At 38.4% G+C, this 27,207-nt stretch overlaps 1 protein-coding gene and 1 long non-coding RNA gene across 6 annotated transcripts in view; one reads left to right on the top strand and one right to left on the bottom strand.

Annotated features, from left to right (window-relative positions):
- Positions 1–27,207, bottom strand: part of LOC146485634 (ras-like protein 1) — a 567,471-nt gene that overhangs the window by 267,279 nt on the left and 272,985 nt on the right. The gene's annotated exons all lie outside the window — the stretch shown is intronic.
- The window catches only part of LOC146485645 (uncharacterized), a 69,032-nt gene continuing 47,842 nt past the window's right edge, over positions 6,018–27,207 (top strand). Inside the window, exon 1 of the long non-coding RNA XR_014862904.1 lies at positions 6,018–6,083. This is a non-coding gene — a long non-coding RNA (uncharacterized LOC146485645). The remainder of the gene's footprint in view (positions 6,084–27,207) is intronic.

The following is a 27,207-nucleotide window of genomic DNA, read 5'->3' as shown; positions in this document are numbered from 1 at the left end:
GTGTGTGGAGTCAAGACTGTCGTAAGACCGATTAACAAACAGATTCCCCTTGGAATTAATAGAAAGGAAAGGAAAGGGGGAATATTAAAAAAACATTAAACGAACTAGAGCACTCGCGCGCTTAGACACATTTTGGATTTTCGTGATCATTTAAAGTTGTGTGTGTAAAGTTAGTTTTTGTGAAGCGCGTTTTTGCGGGATTTTTGTGAAGGTATGGTCAGAGTAATGTATGGTTTGCAAAAGATATCTCATCCGTGATTCATCTTAATGACCAAAAGTCAGGTATAGAAACGAATGAGACTTTTCCTATGATGATTGGACGTCGAATAACCAAAGTGTTTGCTGACCCTACACAAACGCGCGTTCGCTATAACATGCTCTTTACGTTTGTTTATCAAAAATCAGTACTTAGTCCTGCTCAGCCAAATTTCTTTACTGGAAGGATCATGTCAGTAAACTTGGTCCCAGGCCTCAAAGTCAATAAAGTGATGCCTTATTGATGTTTTATAGCTCTATTAATAATCATGTGAAAAGAGATAATATCATTATTGTGTTAAAGTATAACTTGTTGAGGGTTGTTAGAAGCATAAAGTTCTTTCTACGACTGAAGGGGAAACTTTAAGAACTGTGAATTGCCGTGGTTCCAATCAAGTTGTATGTCATTTGGTTATTAGAGGAAGTGGGTACCTTTTTTGTTTGCAATTTTAAGGGTATCAACTGTTTCTCGTAGCCATAGAACGCTTTGATTGCTCGTCTCGGAATCAATTCAGACACTCTAGTCTCCTCCTCCTTTGATTGTTGAGATAAAATTTAGAGTCCTCATTGTGGTTATTGTTGTTACGGGTACCAAATTTTTTAAGGTCATCCTGCGTGACCTGAAATTGGTATATAAACCAGTGGAGAGTGTATGAAAATGATAGCAAGACGGTATGATATATTATCGTGAGTTGATTAAATTAAACGTGCTGTGTACATCGGGACCAGAACCGCACATGTGTTGCCTAGTGTTATTGCTAAGTTATTGAGGCCACACCATAAATTTTAGGTGATTCCGCTGGATAGTATTGTGCAGTCTTTCTGCGCTTAAATTTTTGCGTCATTACACGCGTCTGGCACGCGTACGCACGCTGAAAACATGATGTGTTCCTTGAAGCTAGGCCTAGCCAATAAATAAATTGTTTTCTCCTAAACGAGCACCATGAGCAATTTTTATTACCTTGGTATTTTTACTTAGCTGTTATTCTATTTATGTTTTAACAAAAAAAAAATGACGACAGAAAAATGAGTCATTCCCTGAAATACTATCTTGCCCACCAGTTGGGGAATTAAAATAATGATACTGAGAACACGCTTGCAAGAAACGTTTTAGGTCAATACTGATTAATAATGTACTAAATGTTATCTTTAATTGATGCTCATGCTTCATACCATAACATTTTCCTCGACTACATTTCATTGAAGTTATTTCTGTTACCACACGACCTTGCAAGAAATGATCAAACGGAGTCATTTTTAAATGCAAATACTGGAATCAAATATTACTTTCATTTCATGGTAATCACCTTAGCAGTAAAATAGATCGCTGGGCAAGAGCTGCAGCGAAAGGTTTAACACCGAAAAATGGAATGAAAAGAAAATAAAGAAGCTAAAAATTATCTCAACACTTCGATATGTACTCACGATTCTCACAACTGCTGAAAAAGTCCTCATTTTTCAAAGGTTTCTTTTGCGTTGTTCTATATTCGTCGACACAGCCTTGTTAGGTTTTACTTTCGTTTGTATTTCTTGATATAAGATAAAGTTTTCTTAATCGCATTCTATAGTTGACTCATAATAATAAAGAATATGACACTATCCTGCATTCCATGTCATTATAGCAAATAAACATCTGTTGTTTCCTGAGAAACTAACACATTATCTAAATCACTCGGAAAAGAAACCGCGTAACATTATAAAATCTAATGGAGGCATTGTATATATTCAATGTTTGAGAAACACTGTTTTAATTGACAAGTATTATAGCTAATGGAAACCTGAACGGCTAGTCACTACCATCAAACGGAAGTGGCTGACGTCTCTTGCGCAAAATGAGCTGCGCTCAGTTTTTGTTTTTTGTTGTTGTTAAAATGTTTTGGGGAAAAAGAGCACATCTATTTGCGAGAAGAAATTGTAGTTATTGTTACCCGAAAAAATGGTTTAAAGTTTAAATTTTTTTATATAATGAAAGGAAGTGAAAGGAAACATAAATAAATAACACTAAAGAAAATAGAAATAGTAAAAGAAAAGAAAGAAAAAATCAAGAATTAAAAACAAAAGGAAAGAGATACTTCTGATACTGGAAATTGGTAAAGGGTCAAATCTATTATATGCATTATCAAGACTGAAAATTCAAATATTAACTCGTATTTCGACTTCGCATATATAAAGGGAAAAAGACATTGGTATTGGAAAGGGAAAGAAAAGCCTGTAGTGCTTGGGAGCGGCTGATTGTTTCCTAATCTTTATAGCCTAAAGGCGAGAAAGGTCCAACCTTCCAGAACTCAGTGTTGCTTGCCTAAAAGCCTGAGAAAAACTTCTAAGAAAAATGCTGAATCTCCTTAACGTCGATTGGTTCGGCTTTGTTTTAACAACAGGCTTTCAATACCAACTGTTAAAGGTCGCACGCTATTTGAACTCACACTTTTGTAACGACCGCTGATCTTTGTTTGACTTTAGCCACGGGGAAATAATCCATAAATTATCTGTAAATTTTCTGATGCAAGCCCGTGATATGACGAGCTAGACAAATAAACTTCACTAACAAATTATTTTATATTTTTACTTTATATTTTTTTTAGTGTCCCCAATTAGTAGGGCACTTGTGCTCGGCTATTCAGATAAAGTTGTTATTATTATTATTATTATTATTATTATTATTATTTATTATTATTATTATTATTATTATTATTGTTATTATTATTATTATTATTATTATTATTATTATTATTATTATTATTATTATTATTATTATTATTATTATTATTATTATTACATCGTGTGGTGTCGTGTGATTTTATGGGGTTGATGTTTTTTAGTTTATTCCGCTGATGCTCCAAACAAAAGAGGAGAGGTGAAGCAAGCGAGTAAGAAGAAAACATGAGCGACGCATGGGATACATTGTGGGCTTCCCCAAAAAATCAACATTATTATCAAAACAACAATTGATTCATTAATGACTTTATTTAGCACCAACTTTCCATTTCCGTGCGAATACATTCGTCTTTGATATTCATATTGCGTACAGATGACAGATAACCGATACTATTCCAATATAAGTAAAATTGATGCCATTAATTGCTTATTATAATAAGCTCAATGGTATAAGTCAAATGAGTCCAATGAGCTTGATCAAATGAAAATATGGTGCATATATTATAGCCCTGCTTGTCTAAATCACATTTCTTTTTTGTCAAGCAATGTAACTGATGTTAACAGAGGCCCTTGAAGCCCGAACTTAGCCTGTCATTTCAGGATATGTTGTATCTAAGAGACCTGTTAGCCTTTGTTCTATGGCAGTCATTAAGGACATGATTTCTAGCCAAAAAATACAACTCTTAAAAGCACCGTTTCTTGTTCATTTCATTTCTACGGATCATTCTGAAGTGATTTATGATGCAAAGCAGAATATCAATCCTCTCTTGCAAATTCAAGGATATACCCTTGTGCTTAATCTGAGCTGATTTTCCAGAAGGTGGCTACAGAAATTGACGTTTTTGTTACCTTTTCTTAAGATATTTATTTATTTATTTATTTATTTTTTTTTTTAGCGTTTCTTATTGAATTTCACATCAGTAACTTAATAGATTACAATGGTCATTAGCAAATATTTATAAAACCAAAATATTTTTCTACTACCCCCCCCCCCCCCCTCCCTCCCTGATTTGCTAACCTAGCCCCACTCTCTCTCAAACGTCTTCTAACCGCGCAACGATTTGGCTTTGAATTCGGCGCGCGCTCTGAGATCAGAACTAAGTCATTAGACCTAGCGTTTCGTTTGGCTTCCTGAAGCAAAGTTTTCCTGAGGACATCATTAAGTCTAGTGAGGGGAGAAGTCTTACGAGTGCAGTTTCTGCCTCGTACTAATATGCTTGCTACCAATAGTCCTCTTTTAAGCTAAACGAGTAATTTTCAGTTACTCGGGCTTGGACTATTAAAGGCTTGTATATTGTGGGCTTTGCTTGAGGAGGTGACAGTCTTTGGCTTTAAAAAGTAGGTCTTAGGGATGAGTTCTTTTCGGGCAACGTGAAATTTTCGCAAATTGTTTACCCAGCCAAAGACTTAATATATTTTTGTGGTGGAAAAGGGCGCTAACCCTTCCCTTTTCAAATGTTGATTTCAACATCCGGGATATATAAACAATAGCCTCCATTTGGCGCGAAAATATGCTCAGATATTGGTCCGCGGACATTATCTGTTCCGAGAAGCGAACAGTTTTCCGAGAGCGAAGCTCGAGGAAAACTGTGAGCTTCGAGGAGCAGATAATGTCCAAGGACAAATATCTGAGCATATTTTTAAAGTCAAATGGAGGCTATTGTGTTTATTATCCTTCAAATATTTTTCGCAACATGCGGGAATCTCGCGGGAATCGGCAGGATCTGCCATTCTGTCATATGTCAATCACGTCAAAGTTTGTCAGTTGGCTTCCAAAATCTCCACGTCAGATTTCGCTTCAGGTCAAAAGCATTTGTTTGGGGAAAAGGTAAAACATTTGAAAGGAAAGTAAACTTGTTTAATTTCGTGAAAGACAAAAGCAAGATACAAGTGGTGGATAAGGTTACAGGGAATCTAACTACCTCTCGAGAACAAGCTAAAGATCACTGAAAGCGAAAAACTGTAAAGTATCGCATTCCGTAAAAAGTGTAAACTGTCGTCAACGAAACAGCCGGCGCTTTGTCGTTCTCTTCCTTTATCTCGTGTTCAGTTGGAGCAGCACTTTATATCGAAAATACAATTGTGGAATTTGCTAGCCGAAAACGACCTGTGAAGAAATCGAAGCTGAACCTGCAGTCGAATACGACGCCACCGGTTGTTTTTGCTGGATTCCATCAAAGCGCTTTCTTTGCTAACTTGACATTGAATGGAGCCAGCAACGAAGTCGTTCACAATCACTGAGGATTAAACTTGTTGCTCGAGAGTAGGACAAGCTGCTTCTCTTCGTAGAGAATTTCGACATCTCGGGGTAACATGGCTGGTTTTTGTTTCGTGGACGAGATTTTATGTTCGCGAGCGATCTCGACCAGGTGAGCATTGATAGCATCATTTACCGGCTTGAACTCTGTCAGTACTGGTACTGAAATATATGTTTTCGTTTTTTAAATTCATTATATCCAGGGCAGCACGAATTGCTCTCATTGAATTACAACTGTAATATTTGCCGTCGTGTAAGCGAGCTTCGAGCTTATTAATTTAATAGCTTGTTGATGGCTTTCTCATTTCGCCAGACTGAAAGCAAACCATAAATACTCTTAAATGAGTTGGGCTAAAACTTTTCGCCTTTCATATTTTTCAGTTTTGCCACATTTTTAATTCAAGGCCTGTTAAACAGAATTCAAACCAAGAGAAAATGTCGCAAATACGAGCTTGAGTATTTCAACATTTCGTTTACGAACAGCTTACCGTCAAAAACGTTTAGAGCGTATGTTGTTTTCTGGTACTGGTTTATCGACCAGCAGGTTTATCTCTTCTTCTGTCACAAAAGCAAACCGTTCCCCCATCTTGACCTTCATTTTAATTGCAAACTTGACGCTCCTTGAAGTTTTTGAAATTGGGGAATATCACTTGGGGAATATCCTCGGATATTCCCCAGTTTTAGCTGGGGTATATTCGGTCACGTGAGGCGTTTAGACCAATCGCGTGCGAGCGAAAATATTTGATGGATTATAACTAGTAATATATTGTCTTTAATATTCATGACCTGTCTTACCCTGCCGATTTTCTCTCTCTCATAAAATAAACTTTCATTTCGTTTGCAGGGACCTCAGCAACAATCGAATTCAACATCTACCGAGAGACACATTTTTACACCAATCAAGGATGTCTTATTTGTAAGTGTGAGGGACTTCTGTTTCTTTTTTTCCTTGTTTTTTCCCTAATAGCTATTTAACCAGGTGAAATGCGTAGAATCTAGCACTCTTACACCCCACTCTTGTCTCATTTTTTTTGGGCCATTTAAAACTACATGCATTTGTGTGCCAAATCTTTTAAGGTCACCTTGCATGAATTGAAATTGGTATGTAAAACAGTGGTGAGTGTATTAAAATGATAGGAAGATGGTATATGTAAGTTATCGGCGCGAGTGGATTGAATTAAACATGGTGTATACACTGGCCTGGACCAGAACCGCTAATGCGATGCCTAGTATTATTGCTAAATGCTTGATGCCACACTATGAACATGTGAATTAATTAATGAGTCATCATCGCGCACATTTGGCGCGTGCACGCTGAAAACATGTTTTTTTTTTTGAAGGTAAGCCCAGTTAATAGAGAGCTATCTTTGCAATTTTTTTTTTCTTTTTACTTCGGTATTTTAACTTAGGTATTATACTGCTTGTGTTTTTTGTTTTTGAAAAATAATTGAGGACAAAAAAATTGGTCATTCCCAGGAAGACGAGCTTGCCCACTATTTGGGGACTTAAAATAGTGTTTGGGGTCAATAGCGATTACCATTAGGGCCATTTTTACGAGCGAAATTAGTCTGCGGATAAATAATGCGCGGACTATTAAGCCGCGAACTGACCCGTATAAATGGTACAAAATGGACTGTTCGCAGCTTAATAGTCCGCGGCTTATTTAAGCCGAGGATTTTAAGCGCGGCTTAAATAAGCCGCGAACGGTCCATTTTGTACCATTTATACGGGTCAGTTCGTGGCCTCAGTAGTCCGCGGATTATTTATCCGCGAACTAATTTCTCTCGTATAAATGGCCCTATTGTAGCTTTCTACAGAAAAAGGTTATCTTTAATTGCTGCTTATGCTTCATTCAATCCATGCGTCATTGTTTTTTCTCAACTCTGTTTTATCTATATAATTTCTGCTACCACACGACCTGACAAGGAGTGATCAAATAGACTCATTTTTAAAGGAAACTATTGCAATGAATTTTTTTTTCATTTCAAGGGAATCACTTTAAGTGTAAAACAGATCGCTCGGCAAACTGAAGCTGCAGCGCAAGGTTTAGCACTCGAAAAAGGAATAAAATTAAGATAAAGAAGCTCAAGATTTTCTCACCATTAGATATGTACTCACGATTCTCACAACCTCTGCAAAAGTCCTCATTTTGCAAAGGATTCTGTTGCGTCCGTCCATTTTCTTCAACACAGCATTGTTAGTTTTACTGTCGTTTGTATTTCTGGATATGATATAAAGTTTTCTTAATCACATTCTATATTTGTCTTATAATTATCAAACTTATGACACTCTTGGATTCCACATTTCCTTATTAAAAATAAACATCTGTTGTTTCCTGAGAAACTAACACATGTGACTGACATGCTCACTCGTTAAAAAAAACTTATTAATTATTCATGTGCTGATGACCGAATCTGCTTGCACCAATTGGGTCAGGTGCATGTATTTTGATACCAATGAACATACCGATCAAGACACATTCGATAAGTTAAAAAACTGATCAAGACACTGATCAAGAAATTTGAATTTTAATCAGTCTTAATACTAAATGCAGTATTTTTGCCGCTTCAATCTTTACTTTTAACAACAATAGGGCAACATATTATTCTTTCCACCGGACTTTTTAGCAACCTCCATCACGAATTTTGACAACCAATAGTTCAGCGATAGAGCGTCCATTCCGGCAATCAGTCTGCGCTCAGAGCGGTTACCTTGTGAAAATCGTAGTCCTTGAAGAGACCACCACTATCTAATACCGGAACTCTAACCTCTCTTAACCTCTGACATTCGGCAAAAATGCTCACAGCCCCCTTGTTTTTGTACTTAGTTGAAGGTGGAACGGCTTCATTCACCAGAACATTTTCTTGAAAAGAAGTTTTAGGAACGCGAAATCGTTCTGATCCGGAGTCATACTCCATCACGCGCCGTAATGTTGATTAGCCTGTTCCGGGCTCCTAGAGAGACGCGCGAAGGAGAAAGCGATAACATGCCAGATATCGGCGATTTTATACGCCGATCGCGGCGATCGGCGTATAAGTGTGCCGATGGCTTTGAGAAACAAAAAAAAAAAAACAACAACGCAACAAAAACAAAAAGGAAAATCATATAGTTTTTAATTTAACAGGGGCTTCAAATCCAGCTCAGTTGCAAAATAACACGAATGCATGCTGATTCAATTACTATTTATTTGATATTAGCTGATATTCTTTCGATCGTTGCCGGTTAAAACTTAATTTGTTTGCCTCCAGTCATTTTTAGTGAGCAATTTGGCGATATTCTCCATCATATTAAAGTGGTCAGTCCTAAAACACAGTGATTGAATTCGTTACTGCATGCTTCCTTTTTAATATCCGTGCAGAATAAACTCGTGAAGCTTGTATACCACAATTGGACAAAAAGCAGATTCAAGTAAACAATAATGGCACTAATGAGACGCTTACGACTACAGCTATCTTTGATTTATTGCACAACCTTTCGTGGCTGTCCGATGACGGTATTTACCCACCGCAAGTCAGAAGAAGGTGGAAATTATCATACATCTTTTTCCACGAAATGTAATAATTTTTTAAGAAAGACTCGTTTACCTCCCCCCCGCTCCCCCCCCCCCCACCCCCCATTCCCTCGGTCATACTTTCCTTGACATTAAAATTCAGTATTTCAGACGGCTCTATCAATAAAAGACGAGTGGACTCTAAATCGGACCCATCTTGGCTTGATAAAAATGGATCTACCAGTCGAAGCCGAAATGTTTGTAGTGATTGGGGCCATTTCGTGTTGTAACAAAATACTGTAGTTCTGTTATTCGGCCCTACATTAGAACCAGCTAGGCTTAACTCAAATGATAAGAACCTATAAGCACCAAGGCACCGATCATGAAATAATCTCTACTGGACGAAACCGACTTTTTGGTGGGACTGAAAACGTTTTTATTGGGGTCGGTATGGACCAAATTCACCAAATGGATCCATGAATTCAAAGAGTCCAAATTAGCTTAAAGGGGCCACAGAGCTGAGGTGGCACTTTTGGGCTTAAATTGATCTTTTGATATAACGATGCATGTTTTAGTTTGATTGTATTTCCTTTATTAAATCACTGTAGGAATATATATTAAATTTAAATTCTTGTAAATGAATGTGTGATTGTAAACCCAAAACTGGAGCTCAAATGTATATTTTTATTTTGAGCCGGGAGGGGGCGAGACACCCGAGACCCGCTTAGAAGGTTGAAGAACTATTTGCACAATAAGTGAAAGGCTTGCTCGTCCAGGAAAACTCGGGGGAGGGTGGGTAGCCGAAACCACAGGCCCTTATTCATAACATCAACAAAACAGGCAAACACTATACAAACTGACTAATTTTATTAACAATAGGCCAACAGACTTTTCACTTACAATAGGCGAATCGAAAAGCAGCAATCATTTTTTGCTGTCGTTACAGCCAATAACATAACGTCTTAGCTGACAAACGACAAATAGCATCTCGCCTTTAAACATGTCAATAACTAAAGCCACTAATATCATCTATTGAAGCTCCACAATTTACTTGAACCTAATAACGACTTTCAGTTAGGTTGTGGAAACGTCAGCCAATGTAATCGCAAACAGTCCTTCTCCGGATGATCAAAATTTACGTCCTTATGACATGACTCCTGGATTGAAGCCATTAATGGAATTGTTTAATTTGTTTACACGGTCCTGGTAATTAACGCTCCTGGTATAGCTTCAAATTGGTCTTTTAATACTTTATAACTCACTAGAAACGATCATAAACGAGAAAAAATGCAGAATTAATAAACGCGAGCTTAAAAACTTAAGAAAAACTGAATGCACAACAAATCGAATAGAAAACTAGCAAAAATTCAGACGCAAAACTATAACTACTTAGAAGATCTGTACAGCAACTCAGGGATCACAACAACTGATTTACAAAGGCGAAATACAAAACGTTATAAAAAAAAATTAACCAAAAAAGAAAGGCCCAATGCATATATGAAATTAATAACAAACGATTATGTATGCGACGCCCAGAAACTAACTTGCAAGAAAAAGTAAGCATAAGTTACAAGGAAAAAATTAGCATTGGTTACAAAAAGCTGAACTTTATGTGATGACAAATTTGATGATTAAGCTGATTGCACAACAGTGAATGAATACAAAAATCAAATTCTTGTGGTTACAGTCCTCCAATGTTTGAAAAGCTTATTATAATTTAATTTCTGTCACTAAAACATATAATATTTTGGAAGTTTTCGAGCTTCTGTTGGCTTTTCAGAAGTGCTAATCGGCCTTTTTGACACTTTTTACAAAATTTTCAGGCGCATACGTTTACACTTGGCCACAATATATCTCGTAACGCCATTTACCCAACTTATTATCGCCTAATTATTTGCAGAACATAAGTGACGAGCGAAATTCGAACTGCCCATGTAGAACTTAATGTTTGAGGGTAGGGTGGGGGATGGGGCTGCGTTGGAACTGTGGCCGGCGTAATCCCAAGTTGACTAAAAAAAAAGAGCAATGCATACGCACCAGCACCACATCTCATTTGCGACCTTTTTATGAAGTCGGATAAACCAAGGTTGGCACTACTTTAGCCGGTATTCCTCGCTCCAGGGATAACCTCATGCCATTTTCAAGTGTTCCCACGCAGTCACTAAAGGTATTTAGAGGTGTTCAAGAGGAGTGAGTAAAATGGAAATTAGCGTCCGAAAGTCCAGACCTATAGTTTATGAAAACAACATTTTACCACTCAGACCTAAAATGTCAAGGCTTCTACTCAAAAGTGCTTTATCCCCTGCCTCTAAATTGCAATAGACTGTTCACAGCCCCCCCCCCCCCCCCTATTTTTCCGTGGGATTCTCGAGACCGGTACGCTTCGGTATAAGCGAGCGCGATTTGGGGAGAGTGTCTAAACTACCGAGGGGAGGGGAGCGGAGTTGGGAGGCGGCGGGAAAAATAGGGAGACTGTAACAGCTTCTCACTGTCTCGTGTTCGAGGGGCGTGCCGAAACTTTGTCGCCTCGACTAATTGAATCAACTAAAAAATATACTCCCCAGAGATAAACATGTCAAAAATAAAGTTGCGAAAGTCTTTCGAGTGAGGATAGGCATGAAAATACAGTACAGTTCATTGCAAAGTGAATTTCAATACAAGCGGAACACATGCAGTAAAGCTAACAGCGATACCTTCAGATACATGCCGCATTTGTAACATTTATTTTAAAGTAGCAGTCGGCAATTTCGGGAAGCAAAACAAGTACATTTCCACATAAAATTTGTTTAAGATCCCGAAAAGAGCTGGAGTTGCCAGCATCCCTCTAGCCGAGGAGTTGAAGTTGATCCACAAGATGGGACAGTGAGGAAATCTTCACGCGTTTGCAGCAGCGCTTGCGACGAAAGCCACGATCAGCAACGTTTCAAGGTCTTTCAATTGCTTTGTGTGTTTTGTTTCGCCTCAGAGAATTTTTAAAAACGTCGTCCTTACAGTTCGCCATCTACTTCAAAGCAGTCCAAAGAGACGGAAAACTGCAGTCTGCCGCCTGCCAAACGTCCGCTGATTTTCAACCGTCCTGAACCAGTTTCGTCCACCGTATCGACCCGTACCGAGACGAATTTTACTCTGAACGTTTTGTTAGAGGAAGATGCGAGCGAGTTTGTTTGTATACTGTTAGGCCTCCAAGCCGACGAGACAAACGATTAAAATCAAAACATTTCCCACGATCTTCACAACATTAGTACACGCCAGCCGTATCCAGTTTTAGAACTGGAGGTGAAAGATACGTCAGTCATGCTGTGAACGCTTCAGAACTACTATTGTCTAATTGACCAATGAGGTGTTGCCGTTGCTGGTGCAACGGGCCTTTTGAACGCGAGACGGTGAGAAGCTGTTACAGTCCCCCTATTTTTTCGCTTGCCGTCCCCCACTATACTAACACCCACTCCCGCTCCCCTCGGTAGTTTAGACACTTTCCCCAGATCGCGCTCGCTTATATAAACAAAGATGGCGGCGGTTCCATTGAAGCCTATCGGTCTCGAGAATCCCATGGAAAAATAGGGGGCTTGTGAACAGTCTAAAATTGCAATAACGAGGCTAGCTATTAATGTATTGTCCTTAATATTCATGACCTGTCTAACCCTTCTGATTTTCTCTCTATCATAAAATAAACTTTCATTTCTTTTACAGAGACCTCAGCAACAATCGAATTCAACATCTACCGAAAGAGATTTTTTCACACCAATCATGGATGCAGCTTTTGTAAGTGTGAGGGACTTCTTTTTCTTTTGTTCCTTGTTTTTTTCCCTAATAGTAATTTAACCAGGTGAGCTGCGTAGAATCTAGTACTCTTATTCCCCACTCTGGTCCCAATTTTTGTGGGACATTTAAAACTCCATGCATTTTTGTGCCAAATCTTTTAAGGTCACCCTGCATGACCTGAAATTGATATATAAAACGGTGGCGAGTGTATGAAAATGATAGGAAAATGGTATGATAAGTTATCGGCGCGAGTGGATTGAATTAAACATGATATGAACACCTGGACCAAACCCGCACATGTGATGCCTAGTATTATTGCTAAATGCTTGATGCCACACTATGAACTTGTGAATTAATTAATGAGTCATTATCGCGCACCTTTGGCGCGCGCACGCTGAAAACATGTTTTTATTGAAGGCAAGCCCAGTTAATAGGGAGCTATCTTTTTTTTACCCCAGTATTTTCCTATTACCCGAATTGACGACAGAAAAATGAGTCGAGTCATTCCCAGGAAAACGAGCTTGCCCACCATTTGGGGACCTAAAAGAGTGTATTTCATACAATCCACGTTTTTTTTCTTAACTCTGTTTTATCTATATAATGTCTGCTACCACACGACCTGACAAGGAGTGGTCAACTAGACTGATATTGGAATCAAATATTTCTTTCATTTCAACGGAATCACCTTAAGGGTAAAATAGATCGCGAGGCAAAAGCTGCAGCGCAAGGTTTAGCACCAGAAAAAGGGAATGAAATAAAGATAAAGAAGCTCACGATTTTTGTGACCATTCGATATGTACTCACGATTCTTACAACCTCTGAAAAAGTCCTCATTTTGCAAAGGATTCTGTTGCGCTAATCCATTTTCTTCAACACAACCTTGTTAGTTTTTCTATTGTTTGTATTTCTGGATATGAGATAAATTTTTCTTAATCACATTCTATATTTGACTTATAATTAACAAACATATGACACAATCTTTTGATTCCAGATTTCCTTATTACAAATAAACATCTGTTGTTTTCTGAGAAACTAACACATTATATGACTCATGCTCACTCGGTAAAGAAACCGCGTAACATTATAACATCTAATAGAGTCATTTTATTTATACAATGTTTGAGAAACGCTGTTTAGATTAACAAGTAAAATAACTACGATATGCCTTTTGTTATCCTTGGCAAACAAGTAAGCAAGGTCACATTTTTTTTTTTTGGCTTTAAAACCTCTAAACGCAGTGGAAACTGAAAGTGGTAAGTTGAGTAAACGAAACTGATGGAAGTAGAGACGGACAAAAAGACAAGCGATCGTCAATACACTTCAAGCTCTACTGAACAGCTATGTAAAGAACACTCAGCCAGCGAGAAAATAATGGAATTGAATATGAAAACAAATACGAACAAAGGACGAAGTCAAAATAATCTAACCTTAGTGTGAAAAATAGAGTTGAGGCAAAACAAGTAAGGTAAGGTTTTATAAATCACGTTTATTAATCAAACTGGACAAAACCACCTGTTGTAAGCTCAAAGGTAAATTCAAGCTAAGTTGCCCGAGGTTCTGATTAGGAACTGAAATACTATTGGCATGAACTTTTGCTATCAAATTATAAAAATAAAATTAAAAACTCAGCTGAACGACATTTCCGAGTTCATAGATAATACAGACAATTTATATAGCTCATCTCCTTAGCCCAAACAAGGTGCGTTTTCCGAATGATAAAATTGTCTTTGTATGCTACCTATCAATGAAGAAAAAAATAACAACAACAACAAGAGCACTAACAAAGAAACAAAAAATAACAAAAAAAAAATCCCCAGATACATTGAAAAAAATCTTAAAATCAACAATTTAGCGTGCTCTTGTCGTCTTTAAAATTGCCTTGTTAACAAACACTTTGCTAACTTAGTTGCGGAGCTGTAGTTCGCACGTTTTCTTCGATATTTTCGGAGACACTCTTTTTTGGAATTCCTTAAGTGCGTATTTAAGAACTCATAATGAAACCCGACACACTGACAAATCCTCGAACAAAGGTATTTGCTGCTTATGGCGCAACGCTGGTATACAGCTCTCTTTTTGACAGTAGTCAGGCAATTGCGGACAAAAACTCTGTGCAAATTAACATACAATATATGGCCACTTCTGTTGCGAAGTTAAAGCTAAAATACAGGACGTGGGAATTTCATTGATGGCTTCTTCCATTAGCTTCGATGAAAGAAAAAATCAGCATCTATTTAATATGTACAGGTTAAAGCTTGAACAAAAAAATGCTTGTTATCTTAATACCGTATTAAAAAAGTAATATACATCATGATATTGCTAGAATAAATATTTACTTAAAAGAACGACTTGAACGATGTGCTCCTTCAAACTGACCACCACGGAATTTCCTTTTTTGTTTTTTGTTGTTAATCGGTTGAAGTTACTGAGTTGAACGGGGATGAACTTTTCGTCGCTCTTTCATTTCTGACTTTTAGTGACCTTTCTCCTTTACATTTTTGGCCTTAATGATTTTCTAAAAACCAACCTCTACGATTTTGCAAGATATAAGAAACATAGTCTATGCGCGTTTAGAGCTCGATAATAGAACAAAAAAAAAAAACAGTTACGTTCTAACCGTTTGTCTTTCGTGTTACTCGTGACAATCCCCGAAAAAAGCTAGTATAGCATTTTAAAATATACTACAAATAGTTTACACAACAACTGTCCCCCCTGTTTAAAGTTAATCTGCGATAATTCACTCAACTGCGATCTTATTCGAGAAGAAATCGATTTTGGAAAATGACGTGGTGACATTTCGAATTTACACCCTTACATCCCCACAGAATTGGCTTGAAATCAAAGAAAATCCTTAAGGTAATTAGCGGACAAAAAGACAAAAATTACACAACAATGCCAACGTCTTGTAATGTATCTCTTGGTAATCGCTCTTGCAATCGGCTTGAAAAAAGTAACACTCACTTGGCGAGGAATACATATGGCACCTCATTTTCTTACAATTTTAAACTCAACATTGCTAACTGAGTCAACAATTTAAACATTTATGCATACGTTTTCTCGTGTCATTACAAAAGTGTTAACAGTTTATTCACATTAATCTAATAAAGTCCTGTCCCGACTGAGATGCCATGGTTACATAAAGGTCATTGATCACTAACAGACCTTATCAAACTGTTCCCACATACATTTCTAAAAAAATTAAACAAATCAACAATTCTCATGGTGTTTGGCCAAAGATTAAAAAAGAAAAGTTATTCAGTTTTAAGGTCACCGCGGGGATAATCCCTACCCAGCCCTCCCCGATCTGCGCCATACAAATAGCCCTTTGGATTCATAAAATTCTGCAATATTCTGTTGATGTTTGATTTGTTCTATACAGAGTTAGATGGTTTGAGGTGTATTACGGGTAACAAGTTTCCCTTTCTCCTGGCATTTATTGGAGAAACACGTGATTTTACCACTCCGCCTCGGCCTTGGTCTTAGTTAAGAAGACTTGGAGGGCCAGAGGAAGACAGAATCGTTAGCTGACTTAAAAGGGAAAAAAATTAAAAACATGTAGTAACTACCAAGCAAAACAGTTAGCTATATAAGTGAATAGGTTGCATGAAGTACAATGCTATGCGTATTAAAAAGGAGTTTAGGTTGACATAGCTCAAAACGAATCTGATACTGAATGTTGAAGAAAGAACTCGAACTGCTATGAGAGACAAAAAAAAAAGATACAAAGATACAGGGAACAAAATGACAGGCATCCCTTCCGAAGTGAAGCTTATCAAACCATAAGCTCATGCCCTAGTGTGAACGCGTATAAAATGGAAAGATAAATGGATATCAAGCTCGTGCTTATGCGAGAAGAGGTATTTTCGTGTTTGTATCACAATATTCAGTGAAAGTTACAAAAAGAATCAAAGGCTCCTGTGAGACAACTCGTGAATGCAGAGGTAACTAGTGGCAAGGTTTTAAACATTGTTTGCATTGTGTTTGGTCGCCCCAGGTCTCGAAATATAAGCAATAGAGCGTTTTCATTCACGTCACTACCGGCCATTTTGGTTTACTGAAACAAAAGAAAGTATTTGCATAAAAATAGAGTTCAATTCCCAGGGGTTTAGTTTGGGACACCAACATGGCCGCCATTTCTTTGTTTTGGGACACCTCCCCTATAGGAGATGTATAGACGACTTTTTGCTTCAGACAACTAGTGAAGAAATGGCAGACCTATTTCACTATACAATAAATAGTCTACAACCCAAATTAAAGTTTGAAACCGATAAAACGGAAACAACACCAAATGGCCTCTCGCTGTCAGAAGTCCAATTCGAAATTACCACATCCAAAAATAGCAAAAGCTCTTTTCTAATTTTACGAGAAAAAAAAAAAGAACAGCTAAAAACGCGTTATTTGTGCACCATCAATTAGCCATACCCAAGAAATCAATGATCACTTTCATTCGCAATGTGCGGAAACGTATCGGGGATAGTTAACGTTGCTCCTCACTGATAACAACAACAAAGCAGCAAAACTTATTCGATGACATCCTCCGTCTGAACGGATATCCAGAGAACAGCATACACCAAACAAAGCGCCCCCAGAGCCATGAAAGAAACTCTCGACCCACCAACACAGCATGGTCATACCTCAAGATTCCGTACAACTCAGAACGGCTGAACCCCAGGATCACTAATCCTTTTTTTTTTTTCTAAACCTAAAACCAACTTATACTAATGAAGAAACGTCGTCTACGAAATCATATGTAACAACTGCAATGAACAATACATCGGTAGCACTACACGTTTCATCCAGGATCGTATAAGAGAACACTTCAATAACGAAAATTCCACCATGAAGAAACACATCTCTATATATTAAAAAAAAAGACTATAGTGGCATTGAAATTAAGACCATTGTGCAAGAAAACTACCCCGAAAATCTACGCCTATTCGAAGTACTTTCCATCAGAAAATATAAACCTACCCTCAACTCCCGAGAGGAATACAGCGAATTCGCGGACCTTTTGTTGAAATGACTATTTTAATACATCTGGAGAGACTCTTTGTTCTGTGACACACGATCATTAGATCGTTTTATTCGTACTTTATTTTATTCATATTTGTATTTATACCTCTCATACATTTTACACACTTTGCCCCATTACTACACTCTCCACACATTTTACTTCACATTAATTTCTGTATAAGCTGTAGGCCGAATATTTTCTAAGCCCTGGTGATGCTGGATATCTTAACCTTTAATTTCAACAGTAGCTAAAGGCCTCTTTCGACATTCTATATTGCTATTTTCAAAATTCTACTGAAGGATAACATGCGAGGACATTTTCCAGTTGCACCACTTTTTTCTTTACTTCTTTTTTTAGTGAGATGTTGTTATTCGACATTTCAATATACTTTTTCTTGCAAAGCTGAATTACTTGTAATTATCTCCTCAATCTTGCTTTGCGTGAATTCAATGCTTTCACGTAGCTCCCTGTAGTTACGCGGCAAGGTTTTCTTCTCGTTAAACAGGAAATTGGCATTTTGTTCGATTGTTACTAACGTCTCCCATATGGCTGCAACTTCAGGACCTTGTATGTGTTTGTTGGTCGATTCCTCCACTTCCTCGTGTGAATCCGCCCTGCTTGCTTGATTTTCATTAACTCGTATTGTGCGGGGGGGGGGGTAGGGTCTAAAGGGGAAGGGGTTGCTGTCAGCCGGATCTTTTGATATTGTCATTATGGTTTGTTTCCAAAAATGATCTGAAAAACAATATCAACACCAATATTCAGTCTAACTGTTAATGTTTACTGTAATTCATTTTATCATATTTTGACTGATAACATCTCAGACATTTTATTGTCAATTTTATTAAAAAAAAAAAAAAACAAACGAGAACTTCTTTGATCTTGAGATGATAATTGGTGGAAGCATGATAAAGAATATTGAAAGAATCAGGCGCACGAAAACTATGGCATTGTTTAGAATCTTTTAAGTGTTTGAATACCAGAGAAGCCTCATCAGTAGCTAAGTGCTCACGATCTTGTGTGGAAAAAATACTGGGTGGTTTCGCCGACGTAACAAGCAATACAGCCCCCCCAAAAATGAATACAACGCAAGAACGGAGCTTGCTTGGGCTTAAAAAGGTGCCTGAAGAAGAGCAGAAGAACTGTCGAAATATAAAAATCAAAACTGTTTTTTTTTTTACTTTTAATGATTCAGTTAAGCTGAAGCCTGTGTATTTTATTGTAAAGAGGATCTGAGGCAAATGACAATAAAACTTTTACTTGTAACCTACCAATAATCCCGATGCAGAAGAACCATGAGGAGTGATATCAGATACTACCCGCAATACATTTTGGCGAAACGTTGCGTACATTATTCGAACCTACAATGGGAAGGCTCATCGTAAACGTGTAAGCATGACGCTCTTTTACAAATGTGCTCGTAGCAATAAATTAAAAGGATATAATCTGCCGTAAAATAAGAACAACATAAATCGCTAATTATTGACACAAGAGTATCGGTTGTCCACAATTTGACTCTCCAGATCAGTAAAATCGCCAAGATGATTTCTAGGAGAGACGTATGCTCTTATCCAGACTATTTCGACTGGCGGGAATAAACTGGTTTTCCTCTGTCTCAGCCTTGAAAAGACTCCTTAATGTTGATCTTTCTTCTGAAACCTACTAAAATTTCATGACGTTATAAGCCAACCAGAGCGCCCCATTCGGGTCAGGTAATATGACTTTCTCAAACTCATTAATAATCAAAAGCCAAAGACAAAGGAAATCATGCACCGTGACGTGTTTGGATATCTGATGAAAAACTCCTCGTTTTTGCATCCTTAATTTCTTCTTCAAAATCAGTTTGTTTGAGAAGCTATATCAAACACTCGTCGCAGTGTTTCATCACAATATCAAAAACCTCGAAGTTCGTCAAAAATACTCCGCTACGCGTCGTATTTTCCACTCTCTTTTCGGTGTTTGATATGTGATGAAACACTGTGCCTCGTGTTCGATATATTACTTGGAACTCAATGAAACACCAGTTGAAAATCACTAGTAATTCATCACGTTTTCATCCCTAGTGTTCCATCACTTTTTCATTACAGTGATAAATTGTTGTTAATCTGCATATTCATAGATTACTCAAATACAGCTTAACATGAATTATTAATTTTTATTGTAATAAAATTGCGATATAACGCGCGCGCTGATTGGTTGAAACAGCATGCTTTATCAGAGTACAGATGCACGGAGCAACGGTGTCACGCCATCAAGCCGTTTGTGAAATTCCCGGACTTCTCCCTCGCTTTTATTTATTTATTATTATTATTATATTCCTCGATCCAGACGTCTTTTATAACCTAGAAAACGTAAACGAGCTGGACATAGGCCATCCTGTGCGCATATAAGGTAAAAAAAAAAAAGCAGTACAAATAACACGGTGATTGAAAGTGAAGTTTCCGAAGAAGTTAGCGACTAAAACACAGAGCCAAGTAGAAATATAAACAAACAGAGATTTGCAAACATGCCAACCGACGAAATGGTCGAAATTACATCGAAGGCAGAGACGATAAAAACCAAAGATAGCATAAAATGGACACCTCAAGTTTTAGAACGAAAGGTGTAAAAATGTCACAAGCTTAAAAAAGTGTTAAAAGGTCCCCTAAACGCTCGTTAGCTATATTCTCGTACAAAAAGATCAAACAAAAAATTGAGAAAACTGAAAATTTAATTAGCTAACGAATACACAAATATATAAGCTTACAAGATCCTTACATTTTTGGTGCAAGTTCTATCACGCCGCATCATGGCCACCTCCGCTCACCGCAATGAAGCAAGCCTCAGAAATCGCCCTTCGAGTGAACAACTTACAGCTTGTTCAGATATCCTCTCTAGAGCATTGAGTGGGAAGCCACAGCAGTCACAGCAGCCCTTTTCCTAACGGTGTCAACAGTTCGAACACTCCTCTTGCTCCCGTGAATTCGACTGTTGTTCATTCACAAAACACAGCGCAGCAGTTGATTTATTACCGGCCGCAAGCTTTAAAGCAGTTTGTTTTCGAATTGCCATGTTGATGACGTCCAGATTTTCACGAGCCACAAATCCACCTGATTTCAATGAACATTTTACTTTTCCATCCTTATTTTTGAAAGGGAAAACTGAAGAAGCGCTGACGCTACTGGCGTTACATTCAAACTGAGCGAGCTGAGCAAAGTTTGTAAACTTTGATGCCTTGTTTTGACATGTCTGACAGCTGTCGTGTTGTTCATCCAATCAAATCATTTGAAACATTCTAACAAGGATTGTGATTGGCTTATTTTAGCGTGCTTTATCAGAGTACAGATGCACGCTGACGCCAGATCTGTTCGTTCGGAAAATGAAGTTGGTTTTGAAAATGAGGGTGAATGCAGGGGGAAATAAAAGAATTCTTTATCATAAAACAAATAAAGAAGCCTCGGCTGTGCTCTGTTCTGTTGTAAAGCACTTAGGAAGCAGCTACAGCACTCAAGAAGTAGGGAGAAACACTCGACTACGTCTCGTGTTTCCCCCTACACTTCTTTCGTGCTCTAGCCGCTTCCTAAGTGCTTTACAACAGAACAGAGCACAGTCGAGGCTTCTTTATTTGTTAGATAAACAATGGCCAATTTCAAATTACAAACTGACAAGCTCAAGTCATATGAAATGAAAGTTTACATAACATTTCTTAAAGTTACCGAAACAGACTGGCAAAGTATCCATATCCACATTCTGAGAAACTTGTTCTACTTTCCGTGATATGGACTTTCTGCGAGAATCGACAGTAATAGGCCATTTTACAGTTGTGTGCTCAGTGACCTGGCCTTGGATTGGAAGCGGGGCTGGGGGTGACCTTGTTTTGATACAAACCTCACTGCTTTTCATATGTAAATGCAAACTAGTTAGCATAAGAACAGCATGATCTACATATGAAAAACAATGAGGTTTGTATCAAGACAAGGTCACCCCAGCCTCGCTTCCAATACAAGGCCAGGTCACTAGGCACACAACTGTAAAATGAGCTATTGTCACCGGGTAAGCAGCTAAACTTTATCCAATTCATACTCTTTAAAAACTCCACCAACTCCTCCAATCCTCAAAAATGCCTACTGCCTACTTATGTTTATATTTGGTAGATTTAATTAGTTTTCTCTACGCAACGTTCTTCTTCCTCGATTGTTTTTGGCAAGCGAAGCCTTCCTTCGGCCATGGCAAAATCAGTATGTAAATCATTTTAAGTTCATAACGCTTTTGGAATACAAATTTGGTGCAACGCGAAACTGTTGGATAATTAAAAACAAAAGCTCAGAGTACAAATACAATAAATGCCGACTGAATACAAAAAATAAAAAATACAAGGCATTTAAAAAAAATGCAAAAATACAATACTGCATAATTTTGCATTGTTTCTTTAGAGAAGTCATTTCAAACACTCGTGCTTAGTCTAAAGCCAGCGACACACTTGGCGATTTTATACGCCGATCGCGGCGAATTTGATCGCTAGCGAAAATCGACCGATTGATGTGGACACACCTAGCGATTTTTTTTCGCCGATCGCGGCGATGTGGCAGTTTTGAAAACTCATGTGATTCAATCGCCCAACCTTAAGGGTTAGCTTTATGGCGATTCGCAGCAGTAAACGTAAAAAAATCACGGGAACGCCAAGTGTGTCACTGGTTTTACGAACCAAAAAACAAAAAAGAAAACCACATTTTTTTAATTTAACAGGAGCGCGTGGGCTTCAACTCTAGCTCAGTTGCAAAATAACACGAAAGCATGCTGACTTAAGTACTACTTACTTGAATTGTTTTGATCGTTGCCGATGAACACTTAAGAGGGAATGTCTACAAAGACCGAGCGAAATCATAAATAAGTGGCACGTGATGAAAAATCAAAACTCTTCATATTTTCCTTTCAGAGATTCCCCATGGTAGTTTTAAAAACGTTGTGGGTTTTTTTTCCTGAAATATATTTTTTAAACCGGAAAAATAGAAAAAACAGTGCGGCCCCTCGTGGTTTGAAAAACACCCGAAATAAACATGGTTCACACCTCGTAAACTTCGTTCTGTTCAATTCGCATCAAAGAGAACCCAGTTTTCGTCTTGAAAGTTTGCTTTTGAAGTGCTTATTAAGTATTTGAGTACAAAAATACTCCAGCGGATGAATTTTTCTGGTCAAGAGGAGCCACAAAAAATTTCAAAAATTCGCTCTCTCCAAATCCTTAATTTGGCGCACTTTTTTTAATAGAGAATTTCGCGATCCGGTAAAGCACTAAAAACCCTTCAAATGTAGAATTATAGATTGAGGAAGTATCGCTCTAAAACAAGGTTTAAAAAATAGATTCGGACTTTTTACCAGCGCCGAGCCTTGGCGCTCTCAAAATCACGAAATTGCAATGTGTGCGTGTAAACAAATTGCACATGACTGCAACCAAACTAAGAGAAACTACCGAAATTTCATGTAGTTTACCTCGGCATTCGGCTTTAAACCACCAGTGAAAGGTCATGCTTCGCTAACTGCAATAAGGTATTGTCTAAATAAGAGAGTTGGTTGTGTTTGTCTCCTGTCATTATTATATAGCCATCTTGATGTGTGAAGTCAACATGCATGTACAAGATAAATTATCATCGCTCATTGTGACTGGAAGCGACAATCAACTCAAATGACTTACCATCGGACCACTTGTTTTCTTCTTGAAGATCCTTTAAAATCGAGATGAGTTTGCTTTTCTTTGAATTTCGAAAGCATTTTTTTTTTCGTTTCGAGATGCCGTTACTGGGCCATTCGCAGGATTTCAAAAACTATAATTACTTGAAGCGAAAGCGCTCTGTTTATTTCATAAGTTACGCAATAAAATGTCACGCCTTTTAATTCACGTGACGTTAGGTTTGACTATGTTGCGCGAAAAACACACGGGAAACGTGTTTTCTGACATGCTGGAAACGAAAAACAATATAAAAACAATAAAATGTTTACCAACGTGTGAACAGGATGGATGATTTATACCCGAATGCGAGCGCGTGCTCATTTTCCCGAACAACGGCATGTAATCGAGCCGTCCCCGTATGTTGCGACCGCGTTATCGGCTTTTGGTTCATCATCCACCAGTGCTTTCTTCGAGGCAAGGTGCAAGAAGAAACCTGCTGTTACGGGTTGCTAGATACTTCAGCACACATCGATCATTGATCTTGAACTGGATCAATTGTCACAGCAATGCATTGTAATAAATGAAATAATGGTTTGTTTCACCATGTAGCCACTCAACTTGTAGCTCGCGACGTTTCGACTGCTTACTGCTAGTCTTCATCAGGCAATGAGGTCGACTGATCACGCTTCAGTATTTGTGTCACGAAGGTCTGATCCTGCAAGTGTTGCCAGTGCATACAAGGTCTGCTTTACTACCGGTTGGCTGTCAAATAGTACTTCTGAACTAGGACCGAGTCCTTCGTGACGCACTTGACTTGAGTATCCATGCCATATCTGGTCTGTTGCTCTCTTACTGACAATGCTGACCATCGGTAACAGCATGCTTTGTTCCCTCAAGCTTCTCCGCATATTCTACTGAAGCTCTGTCTGGTCTCGCACTCTAGGGAGTGCTGATGTTGGCCACATGACAACCGCTTCCATCATGTCTAGCTGTCATATGACGTCATCATGCCCCGTTGCGGACCCAGAGGAGACATACTCGAACGTACGATCTCTCTTCGGAGTCTCAATGCCATGCCTTTTATACTTGAGAAGTTAAGGAGGGGGATTTCCTCCCCCTCTCCGTCTCCAGAAGATAAAAAGGGAAAAAAGACCAGGTTTAGATAGCGTTTGGGCTATGCTTACATGCGAAGGAGTATACCACGTTAGCTGAATCGACCAATTTGGTTTTCGCGGACAATCAAAGCTGATAACTCTTCAGGTCGCTCTAGGACGTCGACCCTTGCAGCATCTTGGTTGATGGAGCGCTGGTTTGTGAGCTTTCCATGACGATGTAAAAATGTTTGCCTTTGTTTGCTTCACAGTCAATGCAAACTCCTCTTTAAGTTCGTGAAGCACATTAACGATGTGCTGCGAGATCAGAATGTCTATCAATAGGGAGCCGGTGACGCACCGTGTCTGATGAACGTATTACGCGAAACAGGGCGCCTGTCTCATGTGGTGTTATTTCTTGGCGTGTACCTGACAGCAGCCACCCCTTGTCCACCAACAAAGTTCGTCCGCTCGCATTTTCCGATGAGCGTTTTAACTGACTCCTATAATAGGGCTGACGTCTGTAGATGCTAAGTATGAATTTAGTACGTCTAAAGGCCTAAATGTAGCTCCTGGTGTAATATAATAAAGTTAGTTTATCTTCTGAATCTGAACTGTGCAAAAGGACAAGCCAAAAGGGCTTTTTTTTTTTTTTTTTTTTGGCCGAGCCTTTCACACCTTAATTTTAACTCTTACTATCGTTTCAAACATACTGTGTACTATGAGTATAAACCCCCTCCCTTCTCCCCCCCCCCCCTCCCCACCTCCCATCACCTCGGGCTTCAATGCTTGCAGTTTCTGGCACTGTTATTGGTGTCGTCTCAGTAGCATCTGCAATGGGCCTGCGGTCACAGCATATACCTATGCTATGAAAGACAGATTATAAAGATTGCTAAACGCACTTATTGATTTATGTAGTGATTAGTTCAAAGTTCAAAACACCAGCGCCAAAAAGGAAAAATACTAGTCACGTTTGGGTTATACTCCCACGCAATCGCTTTTAGGGTAGCAGGTAATACGATGTCCTCTAAAAATGACTGCATGGGATCAGGCTGCGTTTGGATTGCACTGTCTCCAAACTAAATTGGCCCATTGTTCGCAAATCAGTTACAGAGGAAGCAAGCGTAGATCACAAAACTTAAGGTGTACTTACCGATTCAAGAGCCCAATGGAAACAGTACACCGGTTTGTCGCAATAAAGCTATGGACTCCGACTTGCCTATCCCACGGTCTGCTTTTCTCACCTTCTCAGTATTGCCGAATGTTAAGAGAACCCTTGCTGATCTCGTCATTGGTTAGCACCTCTGCACCGGCCAATTGGGATAAGCAGGAGAAATAGCCTACGTTAAACTTTCTGAAAGTCCGTTTTCGTAGGAGTTCAGTCAGGCGCTCGCCTCACGACTCCGTCGCCTTGTTGGTCACTCTTTCGGTGTTTAAGAAGACGACTTGTGGCAAGTCCATAATGGTCTACGCAGAAATGTAGCGAAAGGAAGACTCACGCGCACGCTAAGATAAGCTCAACTTCGGCGTAAACATCAGTTATTCGAACACTACTAGTGTTGTCCCTAAACGTGTCTGTCCTGTAGAATTATTTCACGAGGTATGCAGTAAGTTTGTTGTTGTCTTAACAGTTTTGCACTAGAGTGGCACCAACTGAGGATTTGAATGGTTTACTAAAACACTTTTTTTCTGCTTGATCACCGTGTCAGATAATTGAAGCATCCGTAAATTTCACAAGCTGATTTCACACGGTCACGACCGAAATTGCCGTCGGAATAATTTCAATTATCGGAAAAATCTTTAAACGCAGCGTAAATACAAAAAACTACAAAGTGTTTTATAATATAGAAGTTTTGTATATTTGGTAATTGTTCCAGCATCATCATTGTATGTCCATCGGGTGCGTGACGATTTTTCAATCAGAACAACGGCGGTGTTTTATAAGACCACAAAAGATCATTGTAACTAAAATAAATTAAACACATTTTTTAAAAAAAAAGTGCTACACATCAGAGAAAATCCACGACTAAACAGAAAACTGAACTTTTTAAGGATCTTGTTAACGAACAATTGATGCATTCGACCCCTTTTTCAGGTACTGTTATCATCAGTGATCACGCAACTCTTTGTCTGTATATCTTTTATCTTGTTAGCTGTTATTTGGGTGGCAAATTTGACACATGCGAAAAGAACGAACGTCATTCTGGTTGAGAAACAGAAAAAGTTCTCGTTGAGTCACCATTTTCTTATATCACCTTGTACCAGTATCTGTTCAATTTCCTTTTTTTAAAACATCATTCAAGTTCTAAGTTGTATTAATTATCTTTGGTGAATGAAAAATTCACGCACACGTCATGACCAGCGTGAAATAAACAACCTGAATGAACATTACCGTTCCAGGTGAAATTCAAAAGCCACGTTAATGCGTGAACAGTCACGTTTGCATGTTCAAATAACTTTAAAGGAACTAGATTCAGACGTCCTAATGTTTGGATTTTTTTCTATTTTGGCCATTATGAAGTAAAACCAATCACTCCGAAGTAAAGACCGGTAAAGGAAGCCGTTGCGTGACCGAAAACAAATATAGTCAAAAACAGTCGAAGACGGAATGTTATAAAGTTCGGCGGTTTCTGAGATGACCGTGGAGAGCTTTAAAATTAGATATTTCTGTTAATATTTTCTTTGAGCCGACTGGGTTTTGTTTCCGTCAAAGGGTTTTTGTTGTTGATTTTCTTTTTTAATCGGAATTTGCCAAGTGAAGAAGTCATTAGTCACTGAAGGAGATCAATTATCAACCCTTCGAGCTATGATGGCTTTGTATGGTACATTAAACTAAGAAACTGATATTTAGATGACATCTTCTGGAAGATGAGCTGAATATGAGCTTTCTGGTGTTTGTTCCATCGTAATATTGAGGAAAACAAGAAAAATATTACAAAAATCGTCGGCGATTTTGACAGAAACATGCTTATTGTTTACAGTTGTTGACAGATAATGTTGCATTTATCGGGATTTTGAGAGCGTTAGTTTAGCACTGATAGA

Source organism: Pavona decussata, unplaced genomic scaffold, assembly GCF_977016875.1.
Source record: "Pavona decussata unplaced genomic scaffold, jaPavDecu1.1 SCAFFOLD_25, whole genome shotgun sequence".
Classification (NCBI taxonomy): Eukaryota; Metazoa; Cnidaria; class Anthozoa; order Scleractinia; family Agariciidae; genus Pavona; species Pavona decussata.
Note: the sequence above shows the minus strand (reverse complement) of the source record. Positions and strands in the feature narration are given on the sequence as shown.